Source organism: Adiantum capillus-veneris, chromosome 4 (assembly GCF_014529385.1).
Source record: "Adiantum capillus-veneris isolate H3 chromosome 4, ASM1452938v2, whole genome shotgun sequence".
NCBI classification, from domain to species: Eukaryota; Viridiplantae; Streptophyta; class Polypodiopsida; order Polypodiales; family Pteridaceae; genus Adiantum; species Adiantum capillus-veneris.
The window spans coordinates 176,179,317-176,194,269 of NC_140934.1; positions in this window are offsets into that span (position 1 = coordinate 176,179,317).

Genomic DNA, 14,953 nt, shown 5'->3' on the forward strand with positions numbered 1-14,953 from the left:
GGGAGAAAATTCTACTCCATGTTCACTTCGGTGTACCAGGAGCCTCCTGGGAACTATGGTATGGAGGTAACAAAGGCATTTGCCAGGGGTTTCCTCTATGAACATTTGAGAGGGGTTGTGAATTGGGCAGCTTTTGCTGAGAGCATTGTAGCCAATATGGAATCTAGCAAGCTGCAGCTGAAGAAATAGAGATGGGCAACGTTCCACTCCCCAAGTGCACCGTAGAGCTCGCGGCGCATGACCATGGTTATAAATGTAGATGATGGGGATGCCAACAGGGGTTCTGGCTTGCACAATGCGGCCAAATTTTCAAGGCTTGGAAATTTGTCTCTTCGTGAACTTGATGATGCTAGAATGGTTGTGGCACTCAGTCAAGCAAAGGCATGAACCCAGTACCATGAAGCATGTAAAAGACGAGATTCCATGCAGGCAAATGTGCATCAAAATGAGGGGGCAATGTCAATCATTAACAATGTGACAATGCAGCTTGCTAAAGCCAAACATTGATTGAGGGAGCTGCAATCATCTGTGGGTGGAGAGTGCTGATGTGGAAAGGGAGAAGGCACGGGTCTTCAAGCTCGAAATGACGCTAGAGACCTTGCAAGCTGAGGTGGAGAATGATGACTGTAGTGCAGAGTTACTTGAGATTACTAGGGAAATTGAGATGAACGAAGAAATTCTCCCCATATTGAATGCTCGTGTCGATTTTGTAAATGCCATGCAACGCAGGAAAAGCCCAGTTCATTTGCAGGTTCCACCCCCCAAAGTGCCACCACCTAATGATGAGATAGCGGGGGTGACACATCTCCTGGATGCTTAAAGTTTGGTAAGCAGGTCATTTTGCTCATTTACATATGGTATCTGTGAATGTGGCTAAGAATGTGCATTGTTATTACCATCTTCCTAGGTAACATATGGGTAGGCACCTAACATAGAGGTAGTTGTGTTTGTGGTAGAATTAGTCTACTACCAGTACAACTTCAGGCATGTGCATACTTGTAGGTGTTATATGAGCATGATCTCAAAGGTGGCTACTCATAATTGCATCTCCACAAGTACTAGATTCCAAAGTGGTGCTTACTGGGGCAGACATCTAATAGTGTGACATGAAGGGTAGCCACCTTATTAGACAATAGCTATGGTGCCTATTTCTTAATGGCTGGTAGTTTCCCTCCAAGAGAACTGTGGTACCTCTTGTACGTGTGGTAGCAATGTGGTTGGCTAGGTGGTACCATGTATAGGTGTTCTAGACTAGATATTAGCTAGGTAGGTCTTAGCTGGCAAGGTGGCAGCTGGCTGGGTGGTAGATGGCTAGCTGCTGACTAGCTACCACTAGCTACTCAGAGCTAGCTAGTGACTAGCTATTGCTGAGTGGTGGCTACCTAGTCAACACTACCTAGTCACAGGTAGCCACCCTTCAGCACTACCTAGTCACAAATGCTGACTTGCTAGTTGGTTGGGTAGTATGTGGCTAGGTGGCTAGTGACTATGTGGTAGCTTCTACAAAGGTGGTAGTACCTATGGTAGGTGGTGGTCCACCCCACCCAAGTCAGACCTGCCTAGTCACAAGTGCTGACTTGGTTGCTGGCTGGATAGTAGGTGGCTAGGTGGCTAGTGGCTTATGTGCTAACTACTCCAAAGGTGGTAGCTATGGTAGGGGGTGACTACCACTTTATTTCCATGATCATGTGTCTTACATTCAATCTTTAGGCACTAATGTTGTACTGGCTAAATTGTAGCTACTATGGTTTGAGCCACCCAGCACAGTGTTGTTACCCACTAGTATTGTGGTAGCTACCAGTCTAGGGATAGCTACCTTTCTCATGCAATGGTATCTAGCATGGTGGGACATAACTTTTTAAGGTTATATCCATTGATGGTTAGCTTGTCATAACCTAAATTGCCTAATGCTTGTGCAGAATGTACCTCCAAGAAAAAAAGTGAGGCGCAGGTCCTTTCAACCGAATTAGATGACAGTTTTGGTAACCCTCTCTTCGGGGACATTCACACAATATTTGTATGGTTTTGTCAATAAATGTTGCCTAAGATTCCTATCTATTGATCAGATGCTGAAAAGGGTGATGTAAACACCGAAGTGATCTCCAAAGAGGTCAAAGTGGGAACTACGATCAGTGTTCTCTCCGATAAGGAAGTGAGACATTGCAATCTAGAAGGTAACAGCAGTTCCTTGGGTCCTTCGAAGCACTTGTTTAGTACAAAGTTTACTCATCATTCTTGCACCTAGAGTTTATTTTTGGGATGTTTCAGAAACAGATGTACTTGATATAGAGGAAACCCAATTAATGGATGGTGATGTGCTCCCCATTGTGCATGAAATACTTGCGAGATCGCCACTTGTCAGGGAAGAAGTGGAGCTCTTCAAGAGCCAATATCCTAGCAAACCCTTGACATCCATATCGGTGAACCAAGAGAAATCTCCCTCAAAAAGCCCTAATATTGCAGAGGCTTTTACAGTGGCAAGAAATGCAAAAAAATGCAAAGGGACTTCAGGTATAATTGGGTAGTCTCTAAGATGTTTGCATCTGTATGGCTTGATTAGGGTGTTTATTAATAGTTACTACTCCTGCAGGGGGGGCAAGGGGAGATTAGAATGAAAGGTTGGATGCAGCCAAAGGGTCAGAGAGTGCTAGAGAGAAGGATTCTGTGGTTGTGGATGGGAACACCGGTGCAGTAAGCGGAGAAAACCTCAAAAAAAGTGTTGCAAACACACGGGCAAAAAGATGCCTGGCTTAGACTCTACCTAGTGTCCATGAGTGATGCTTTATAGACAACCCTTCTATGAGCCTTTTTGGTTGTACCATCCTTTTTGTATCAAACCACTATCCTTCTTTGTACCGCAATCCTTTTGTAATGTAACAATAGAACGTTTGGATCAACCTGGAGTTCCTCTTTCATTATCAAAGTGTTTTTTTATGTGACTTGTGATGTGGTGCATGTGTCTTTTGATGCCTTGTCCATTGAGGTGAGATCCATTTTCTCTATAAAAAAAATATATTGCAACTTTTTGACTCTTGCGTTCTGTTTGTTTAGAGGAACTCGAACCCTTGGGCTACAACAGGTGGGAATGGGTAATTCCCCAAGGATTGAAAGGGTATCTAGTCTACTTTACGACACACAGGTTTTGCCAACACAGCAAAAACAGCAAAGGAGCTGCTCCTGCTGCTACAATATTTGGCTATTTTTCTTGGCAAGGAAGGCACTGACATGAAGAGTGGTACACTGTCTGATGATGAATCACAGCCGGGGCATCCACGCATGTGCACCCAGTGGCCCCTCCACACTTCGTCCCTGTCGCTGATGCTCAGAAAGATTTCCCTCTGGGGCAAGATGTGCAGCCAGAGCCTCCGAAAGAAGTGCATTCACCAGAGTTACAGCAAGATGTAAGTTCCTGTACAAAAAGGTGGAAGGATGTTCTAATGCCTTTCCCAATTAGCATTGTGACTGCTCCGCTGATGGAGCGTACGCCACCTCCAACCTGTCTTGCTCAAAAAGTCCTGGTATTGGACATGAATGGGGTTCTCTTGAGAAGATACCCCAATCCAGAGATCCCTTCGAGAACCAAAGATTTTCTCTGTCAAAAAGTGTTCAAGAGAGGCAGTGATCGTGGCACCTTTTGCATAATCAGGCCAGATGTGCTTCAATTTCTTCGTGAATGCGCAGACATCTTTCACATTTGCATCTGGTCCAACTGCACTAACAAAAACATGAATATTACACTTAAGGGTTGACTGAGCGGGATGCACCCCAGAATTTGAAAAGAGCAATTCTGCCAAACTGACTGCATCAAATTTCCTTTTAGACTTACTGATATCAGAGAGCTGCAAGGCGGCCAAGCAAAACCAGTTTTTGTAAAGGGATTATCGGAGCTCTTAAAAAGGAGACCATATTGGAGGGGGTCATCGATTCTTATGGTGGACGATACACGGTACAAAAATATTCTAAACAGTGATACAACCATGATATGTCCACCAACATTTCAACTGGATGACGAATCATAGGATCCTCACTACCTCACGAACACTCTATTGCCGTGGCTAAAGGGGTGGAACTGTGTGCAAGATCCTGATCAGTATGTCAGGATGCACATGATATCAAATGAGAAGGACCAGGTTTCCCAATATGTTATCAAATACTGGTCATCACAGAGAAAAGCGACTTGGTCGTAAGAGACCAAGTTTAGGTTTGGGCCTATGTACTTGTGTAAATAGCCAATGGGAGTTGATAACCCCTTTTTGTATCATTGACCTATTTATATCAATCTTCTTGAATTTGTAACTGGCTTCATACTAAAATGGATATCTCATACTTCTTGGCATTTGTGATTTTGTTGGGAAATGATACACGGTACTTCAAGTCATTTGTAATTGAGTTGAAATTTTTAAAGCTTAGTCGACTGTGTTTTCTCCTCCTTGAAAATGCCACTAGTATAAATCTTGTAGTATGGTAGATGTCTATTTCTGCATGGTAGCTGCCTGTTTATGAATGTTAGCTCTGTTTTCTGCATGGTAGTTGCCTATTCTTGACTGTAGCTATCTATTTTTTCATGGTAGCTACCTGTTTAAGATTGGCAGCTATCTATTTTCTGCATGGTAGCTAGCTTCTTATTACTGGTAGCTATCTATTTTCAGCATGGTAGCTAGCTGCTCATAACTGGTAGCTATCTAGTATTAGCATGGTAGCTAGCTTTATCTGCATGGTAGCTCTATGTGGAAGCTATCTATTTCTTTCTGGTAGCTACCTGTTGACTCATGGTAGCTACCCCCTTTGACTCATGATTCATACTCATGACAATTTTGAAATAGAAGATTGTGTGCATGGGAGAGATAGAGAGAGAAATGAAAGGGAGGGAGGGAGGGAGGGAGAGAGAGAGAGAGAGAGAGAGAGAGAGAGAGAGAGAGAGAGAGAGAGAGAGGATGCTGGTTTTACAGTTCCAATTTTTTAATTGATTCACGGTTGGAGTTTGATGATGAGGCCTTGTGCCTCGGTCTGGGAACCATCAGTTGAAGACTTTAATCCTCTTCTTGGATGTTTGTTCTTCCTACCACTTACCAAAAGCTCCTGTTGTGGATCCTTAATCCTAATCCTATGTCTTTTCTGTTCTGGCTGAGGCTCGTCCCCTTGGGGTTTTTCTATGATATAATATTTCAAGGGTTTTACCTCAGTGATTTTCAGCCTTGTGTTTGGGTTTTCAGCCGTTCCGGTGTAGTTTTATGTTACAGTTTTTTCCCGCCTTCTTTTCCGCACAGAGAGAGAGAGAGAGAGAGAGAGAGAGAGAGAGAGAGAGAGAGAGAGAGAGAGAGAGAGAGAGAGAGAGAGAGAGAGAGAGAGAGAGAGAGAGAGAGAGAGAGAGAGAGAGAGACCGTGACTCGAGGATGCTGGTTTTTCTCACGTGTAAGGCAACTGTCTGTGAATCCTTTTCACCCAAATCTGTCCATGTCAGACTTGTAGAAAAGAATTCAAATTTTGTTAATGGAACCATAAAACCCGTCTATGGTCTCATAAACCGGTAATTCATTCCATTAAAACTTAGACTTATTCACACACACATACTTTAAACTCATTTCCTCGCTCAACACCTGGTTGGCTCGAAAGTCTGGCGCCCCTTGCGGTATTTATTTTTTAGTTAGAAGTGGGAAATTACAATGGCTTTGAATACCAAGGTTCCTGACTTGTTCACACCTAGTCATCACCCGCTCTGGCTAAATTGAGGTTTAAGGATTCAGAGGAGATTTGGAATTTTGGTTGGATTATTGTTTGTTCATTGATGATGAGGCCTTGTGCCTCGAACCCTAAACTATCAGCTGAAGACTTCCCTACCCACAACAACCTTCCAAGTGAGAGGAAGGTACCATTATAGAGCAAACACTTCTCTAACCACAGCAGCCTCCAAAGTGAAAGGAAGGAACCATTACACGTAAAAAAATAGAGAGTAGACGTCCTATTGTGAATTAGAGCCCAAGAACAACATAGAAGTATCCTTGCACCATTTAATTTGGAAGAAACAAAGGATACTTTACTCATTGAATATACTGGAAATTCTAAGGTCCCTATGTATCAAAGGGAATGCTGTTGTAAACAACCTCATATACATCGGGGGACATCATAAACAAGTTGTGGTCGATTCTCTCCATAAGAAATTTGATAGCTCTCACAAGGTGTGAAAACATATAGACTTCGGGCTTTGAGTGCAAGAGCTTGAAATCATGTGGATTTCCAGATCGCAGCTCATACCAAATTCCCTTGACCACGTAAGATCCTCGCGGGCAATAATTACCCCAAGCATCGGTAATTGGAGACTTGATGCATGACTTCTCTCTTGTGCACTTCAACAAATAGAAGTCCACAAGCTCTTCATTGTCTGCACTTGTAGCAACAGCAAAATTATCATCTACATGCAGAACATCTATTAGGGCGTGATAATGTCCTTCATAGGCTGGATTGTCTGTTTCTTCCTCCGCCTCAAAGTCATCCGTGGGCTCGATCAAAACATACTCCCAAGACCCCACATGCGCAGAATTGGAGCATCTCTTCCAGAGACCGTGGATACATGGACTACAAAATCATGATAGTGTCCTACTTTTTAGATCTCTCCCATTTGTCAGCGAATGACCAGATATGCAATGAATGCTCCGCGCATTAGGGATAGCCTTACAATCCCATGCCTGACTTCAATCGGCCTCATCTAACTTGATGTCCCAAAACACCCGTGATACTAGCCTGGTCTTTGATGGATAAGAAGCCTCTGCGCCTGTGGACATGGTCTGCCTCAAGAATGCTACAACTTCTTGTGCACACTGGAGTTTTACTCCATTTGGCTTCAACTACTCATGAGTGCGATGACGTTTGATGACAGCCCCTGCTCCATCATGCTCACCTTTTCCATGACCTGATCCTGAAAAATTCCATGTCATAAGAGCCCCTGTTAGAGTGCCATACCTAGCAACAAAGTAAAAAGGCCTCCTGGCTTTGAATTGAGAGGCCGTGCCATCCGACCACACCCAATTTTTTTGGACTGCTATGCCAAGTTGTTGCAGCCATTGATGATGTAGCATGAAACAATGCTGAACAAAAAGAGTATCATGAGTCTTGTCATCTGATATGTAGAAGTGACAATAATTTTGAACCACTCTTGCAACGCGGATATAGGTGATGTGGAAAAATATTGTGACCTAATCAGAGTACCAGTGCATTGTTTGAATCTTGTTTTTCTCTTTGAACGTGTAGTTCTCTGCAAAGTCCACTACAGACAATACCACCGTTTTTGGAAAAACTAGAAGACACTCTTTGAATTGCTCAGCCTGCCATCTATACACAAAGTTATGTTGGATATACTTCTTCAAGTGATCCCTAAACAAAACCAGAAGCTCTTTGCTGTTCATCTTCTTGAATGAAAGGAATTTCCTCTTCTTCTTTTTCCCAGCATCTATTTGTCCAACTTCAACATCCTCGAATAGCTTGACTGTCACGATGCATCCTCTCTATGATTCTTCCCTTGGGCATGCAGGCATTTTTTCTGGTCCACAAATAGAGCATTCTCCCATTAAACATTTTTTATTGTGATGGCTGGAACTTTCAGACTTCGGACACACAACAGATTCCCATAGTATTGTCATATTGTTGTAGGTTTGAGCACATGCATTGCACTTGTCAGTGGACCCACAAATTTTACGTTGGCAAGTACAGCTAACAGAATGCAAGCCAAGAGAACCTTGCCTTATCTGGTTTAAGGCATCTCTCAAAAAAGAGATCTGGACATGTGTTATGCAGTAGTACGTGTATCTATCCTTAAGTTTGCGGACAAAGTATGGCTTCAGTTTCTCGAAAGTTCGTTGCCCAATCTTCACATCTAGATGGGCTCTTTGAAATTGAAGGAAGAATTCTACCTGTAAACATGCAAACCTTTGGACTTGGCATCCATATGAGCACGGTTTAAGCAGCAAGTTTTAAAAAAATTGTTGACATGTTTCTATTATTTACTTGATTGTACCTACTTATGGCCTAGTCAGCTTAAGTATATTTGATGGAAACCATGCACTTCAAAATACCTTCCCTAATACAGGAAGCTAGCAGGTGTCATGCAATCTATAGCCACCCGTCACCAGACTAGCCTCCTTGATGAGCTCTTTTTCAGGTTTCCACCACCTAGGGGGTAGCTACCTATATGATGAGCTCTTTTTCAGGTTGCCACCACCTAGGGGGTAGCTACCTGTATGATCTGTTAGTGTGCCAGTTTCATGCACCTATCACCACATAGCACCCAACCAAAAATGAAGGTAGAGTGGTAGCTACCTGACTATAATCTTCAATCAATAGCAAGTTGAACCCTAGGGGATAGCTACCATGTATGGAAGGTAGCAAGGGATTGGTCACACCCTACCTTGGGAGGCTGCAAACCAAATGGGTAGCTACTTAGACCATAATTGTGGTGCTCTCAAGAAAGACCGAAATCCATGTCATTGTAGCCACCTCATGAGCACACCCCACCACAAATAATGGGATAGCTACCAAGCAAGGTACTTACAAAAGGTAGCTACCAAGGACATACTAGTCGTGTGAAAAGGGAAAATAGCCACCTCTTGACCTGAATTGCTACATTGTGCTCAAACACCACCAGATGAAAAACCTAGCTACCACACCAACAATTTTTTTACTACAACCCCACCAGTAGGGAAAACCTAGCTACCATACCAACAAATTTCTACTACAAGCAACACTATAACTACCATCCTGGATGCCTACTAGTAGGTAGCTACACTCAATATGTCTTATAGATTGGGTAGCCACCAAGACAATGGCTTCTGAAGATACTAATTTATATAGTAGGTGGAAATTCCAGGTTATAAGCTGCATTCTGATTGACAGGGAATCATATCAATGACTTCTTTCTTAAAATTGATAGCTACCACCCTTACCTCACACAATCTGGTGACTATGAAAACCATTCCTGTAGATATGCAGTAAGAACTAAGCTTGTATCATCATTGATGGCCTGCCGCATATCACTCCAATGATAGGACTCATGAAAACCAGAGGGTGGCTGCCACCATAGGGCTGATTACCATATTTATCCCACCTAATCTTACAACTATGAAAAAACTTACAACACGCCAACAAGAAAGATAGGAATGAAGCTAATGTAATCTCAGGACACTTTTCAAAGTGCAGAAAAACATCAGAATGCAAAAAAACATCAGAATGCAGAAAACATTCACATGGGGTTGCTTTAGAATATGCAAAGGATGCTTTTGCCACAATTTTCTCTGGATTCGTCTTCGGCACACATCCTTCTTGTTCGGCGAGACATGTGTATTGTCTGTCCAGAAGGAGAGCACCAATTCCTTGACCTCATCCGAGATTTCATCCTTTGTGCGTGCATGTCGCTCGCATGAATGCAATGGCAAGGATTCATTTTTTAATTTCTCTCTTGCTACGTAGAAGTTTCTACGGTGTGTCCCTAGAAGTTTTGAAGCTGCATAAATGTTTGGGGTCGGTGCTCTCATGGCCATCATGATAGTCGCCCTCTTAAGAAACAGTTCTTTCTTGCTCCTGGGTTTCTTGATGGTGGAAAGAGTGTCCCTGAAACCCACCAGCATTGGATTCTCTCGCGTCTCAATTTTGAGCCCGCGCATGCAACCATCATTCAGCACATCCTTCATGATGGATTCCTTTGTCTCGTTATCAAGGCCTCTTGTGTGCTGTGTGAAACATGTGACAATACGCTTTGCGAAAGCTTGGCATTTCACAATAATCGGATTAGATGGATATTGGTTCTGACTTTCCTTGAGCTTGCGACGATACTTTCTCTTTCTGCGAGCTTCATACCTTTTGGTAGCAACCTTCTACATCTTGCACACTCACAAATGCCGGCATGGTTTGCATATGCTCCAAAACCTGAAGGAGCTTCAACACATGCTGTTCCATCTATTATCCCTGCTCCAAAACTTGTCGATGCCCCAATCAATGTTGTTTCCATAGATGCATTCCTGTTTCTTTCTCCAATAAACCCATTATCCAAGGGTGCTGGAACCAATGCTGATCCAATGCTTGAGGCTGCTCCGCTCAATGCGAGTGCCATGTAGACCAAAGTTAAAGTCCTACCGCTTGTAAGGTCAAGACATGGATGTCTTCCCACGATGGCCTTCTTGATATGTGGCAAAGAGTGCACGTTGACCACTCCTCATACAATGTATAAGTTGTAGTTGTAGCTGTAGTTGTTGGTTGAAACCTCCTGCTTCACTACCAACACCCTCTGTGCTTAGCTCGAAAAGCTGCTCTAGCTGCTTACCGATTGGAAAACAAAATCAAAACGTCTTCTCTGCAAAACCTCCTGCAAAACTCACCTTCTGTGTTTGTCTTTGCCTGGAAAAGAAGCTTATGTGCAAATGCTCTTGCAAGACTACCAACTTTGTAAGAAACTTCTGTGTTTGGTTCATAGAGAAGCTTCTGTGCAAATGTTTCTGCAAGACTATCAATGCTCACTCTCATGTGCTTGGTTTCTGTGCATGTAGAGAGAGAGAGAGAGAGAGAGAGAAGGAGAGAGCAAGGTGTCTGTGCATGTAGAGAGAGAGAGAGAAGGAGAGAGAGCGAGGGAGAGAGCGGACTACGTCCAATGCAAGGAGAAGGCTATACCATACACACACTAAGTAGCATTTTCTTGTTCTCTTTATGCTATTGCATTTTCTAGAAAGTGATTTATCTTTCATGCTTACTCAAATTCATGCTTAAGATCTTACAAGAAAGCCTTTCCCTTGTTTGCTTGGGAAGAAGAACAACTTCTGTATTTTGGTTTTTTTTTTTCTAGCTATGGTTGATTACTAATCATAGCTAACCATGTTGCTAACAACTAACCACAATGCTATTTCAAGTTTTGTTATTTCAAGTTCTTTAGATTACCAGACAAATATGACATAGAGTGAGTAGAAAGCACTCTCTTTAACCATAGATCATTGTAGATCATGTTTACTTATATAGTATGCATGATGAATTATGACTCATTTATTTAGTTATCTCATTGATTTTTAACTTACTTTTATTCGCTTACCTAAATTACTCTTATAAAGGTAAATGCCATAAATCAAAGGTAACTAAGTAATGGAATTGTTTTTGGAGCTAGACTTATTTTCCAAAAGAGGAATTATAATTTTTCCAAAAAAAAATGCTCTCATGGAAGGCTCATAGCTTTTTCTTAAATTAGGTGTGTAAAAGCTTTGGTGACATACTAAAGTTAATATCTAATTCCTTCAAGAGGGCGTTGAGTTCTTGAAGGGAAATTTCATCATAGCCAAGGGAGTTCTTTTTGAAAGAGGATTTAAGTAGGGTTATTCTCCCTCCCGTCTTGTCAATTGGAAAACCCAAAATCCTTAAACCACTCCTAGCTGCGAAAATAATCCTCTCCATGGTAGCAAGGTATGCTTAAATCCCAACAATTTCATAGAGAATTCTTCCTATGGATGAAAGGCCTAATATGTACCCTGCTTGTGATAGTTGTTTTTGTGATCATTTGATGGATGGGCTTATTGACTTGTAAAGAGTCTATTTTTATTGTATCTTTTAACAAGTTCATTGTATATTAAGATCTTGGTTCTTGTCTTTAGTCCTTCCTTCTCTAATTTCTCTTGACAAATACAATAAAATTTGTTCTTAGTTTCCTATATCTGGTATTTTTGCAGTAGTCCTTGAGAGAAATACAAATGTAGCTAACTTAATCTATATGTTTATTTTGCAATTCCATACAGCAACTTGGGTAAAGGATAACACTAATCTTGCTATTATTTACCAAAAAATTTGTATTACAAAAAGTTGCATTACTTGAGTGACACAAAAGATAACAAGATGGAGCTTGTATTCATCAATTACATTGGCTAGGAAAGATTAATAGGATCACAAAAGGAAAAAGCACATTACAAAAGGTAAGAAAATTGTGAAATAAGACATTCCTAGTCCTCCTAGGAAGCATCTTCAGTGGGATGACCCTTGCAATGGACCAAGACCTCCTGAACCATTTTGTGTAGCAGCTTAAGCTCCTTCATGTTTCAAATTTTCACTAGCTCCATCCTCATACTCTCTCTCTTAGTGTTGAGAATGGGGAGTTGTCAATTCTGGTCATTTGTATCCAAGGCAGTATAAACATTAGCTTGTTCATATATCTCATCCTTTCTTGAAACGAAGTTTATTGTTGTTGATCTAGATGGGTTGACGGTTGGTCCATGAAAATGAGTTGTAGGGGGGGTTTGGTTGGTTTCTTTCTCTAGCTCTAAGGTTTTTAGATTGTTCCCCTTGATTGGGGTGATTCCAAAAGTTACAAGAGCTTCTTAGGATTATCTCTTTTGATCATTTACGTTGTCTCTTTGCTCATTTCCTTACTTTATGGATCGGTGGCAAGAGATAATATTATATGTGGCCATTCCTCATCTTCAACAAGTGATTGAATCTTAAGGAGATATTTTGTGGAGCGATATGAGTGTGTGCTCCTCGGGGGGGGGGGAGGTCACTTAATAATTATGTGACTATCACGTGAGTGCAACAGAAGGGGTTATTTATTTTTCATTTTTTCTCACATTTCCATATACTGAACCTGATACCATAAAATGAAATTTTAAAAAAAATACAAATTGCATAGGAAAAGGGTGTATTCTATTTATAAAAAAATTCACAAATAAGTAGTTTTAAAAATAATCAATTGACACACGTGATATATACAATTTATACATTGTGACCCCCATAAGGCGTGCTCTTCCATCACTTGGAAACTTCAATAGCACAAACCAAATGGTGGACGCTTTGAGGCATAACAAGGGTGACACTTTGAGATCGAAAGTATTTTCACAACAATGTTCGATTGGCTATGGTTATTGAAGCTGTGGGTTTGGGTCCTCGATATTACCATGTGATGAAATCAGTATATCGAGGGTTTTCTGAACGAGTCTTTTTGCTTGCACAATTCCTTCCTCATTGAAAGATATATCTTTACCCTCACTTTGGTTTACCTCTTAGAGGTCCCTTTAGCTTCTCACCTTATACTAGAGAGATTAGTGCAGTAATTTCATAGAGAAATTCTTCCTCTGGATGAAAGACCTAATATGTACCCTGCTTGTGATAGTTTCTTTTGTGATCCTTTGATGGATGGGCTTATTGACTTCTTGTAAAAAGTCTTATCTTTATTGTATCTTTTAACAAGTTCATCGTATATTAAGATCTTGGTTCTTATCTTGAGTCCTTCCTTCTCTAATTTCTCTAATTTCTTGTCTTGAGATTTAAATTTGTGTTCATCTCATAGAAAATATGCTTGCATGCATGCAATGCAAAAAAAAAAAAGTAGAGTACTCTAGATATCATACATACACTTGCATGCATGCATTTTAACAAGAGAAAAGATTGGTCTCAAAATCTTCAAATGACAAATGCTACCTTTCATGAAAGAAAAACAAATCAAGTGACACAAAACAACCATGTACACATGAGAAGGATGAACACCAACCTCTAGACTTTGTAAATGATTGAGTCTCATCCTCGCCAAAAAGCACTCCAGACTTAGCTGATTTCTCCACAGAGAAGTCCCTGTTGCTAGCTCTCGTGTTTGGGGTGTTGATGCTCTGAGGAGATTTTGTGCTTGTGAGGGGGGACCTTGCATCCATGGTCCTAGGCTTCTATCCCTTGTCTAGTGAAGCCTTGGGAGTAGACTTCCTTGCAGGAATCCTCATAGTTGTGATGGTGCACAGCCGGAGACCTCACTAGCTGCACAACAGAATGAAGAACGTGTTGCCCATGAGAGAGGTTTAAAGGCTTTGCTCAAAAAGGCTTGACAAAGGTAGTCTGTGAGAGAGGTGTAGAGTTGTTGTGAGGTGCAGGGTGCAGTGACTGAACCGAGACAAAGACTAGCTGTGGGACGGGTGTCTAGCCTCACTCCTATCTTATTACAGACATAGTGAGAACCACGAATATAATCTTCAATCCATGGGACGAATCTGACTTGACTAGTGCATAGAGTCTACAAGAGGTTATCAATCTCTTGGAAAACAACAGATAATTTGCATCTAACTCAAGCTACACTCAAATGACAAAAATCACCAAAAGCTAGTCGCTCATCGACAAAACAATCACAACCGTTATAGCATCAAATGACATCCAAACATTACAAAACTTCTAGGACATGTTTATAATACCTAAGCACACATGCTTATGGTCTCAAATCTCACTTTAGATCAAGTGCAAAAATCATGATTATTAATAGCGGTGAGTTTTTGGCCTAGTCGTTTTCGACCTAGAATGCATCTAAATGCTTAGCAATGATGCCCCAATATCCCGCCTATAATTATTTTATGATTTTGATACTTAAATTCCTACTTATGATGAAATTAGGCCGCAGTTCGGTGACACCAAAAGCTACGGATTGCCATGAAATGCTTACGTCAATGCATAGAGCTCTTACCTACGGTTTCAACGCAACAGATGGCACTACAATGTGACAACCGTGGAAAGAGTAGGAAGCGCAAGAAGGAGAGAGGTGAGCACCGTTAGCTCACACTGTGTTTCTATTATCCAAAAACTTATAGAATACTTACAAAAATTGGCCTTTATACCTTAGCCAAGGTTTTTGTGGTCAAAATTAATAATTTGGGAGCTCTAACTAAAGATAGGTTGATACAATCTGGAAGCTTGTAGCCGCGGCTCATCAATTACACTGTTTATCTGGAAAGTAGGAGTTACAACATTCTCGATTCATCAAAATAATAAGTGGTTTTACAATAAAAGCTCCAAAAAATGTTATCCGATTTAGCTTGCTGCTAACATTCCCCCCCTCCTCGATTGTGTCGTCCCTTGACACAGATTCATGGATTGAAGTAGTCTTTGGGTTGATGGCTGGCGAGGCGGTCTTTAAGAGCATGTAGTGCTTTCTCATATCAGATTCTTTATTCTTTGTCTGGGACTTGCA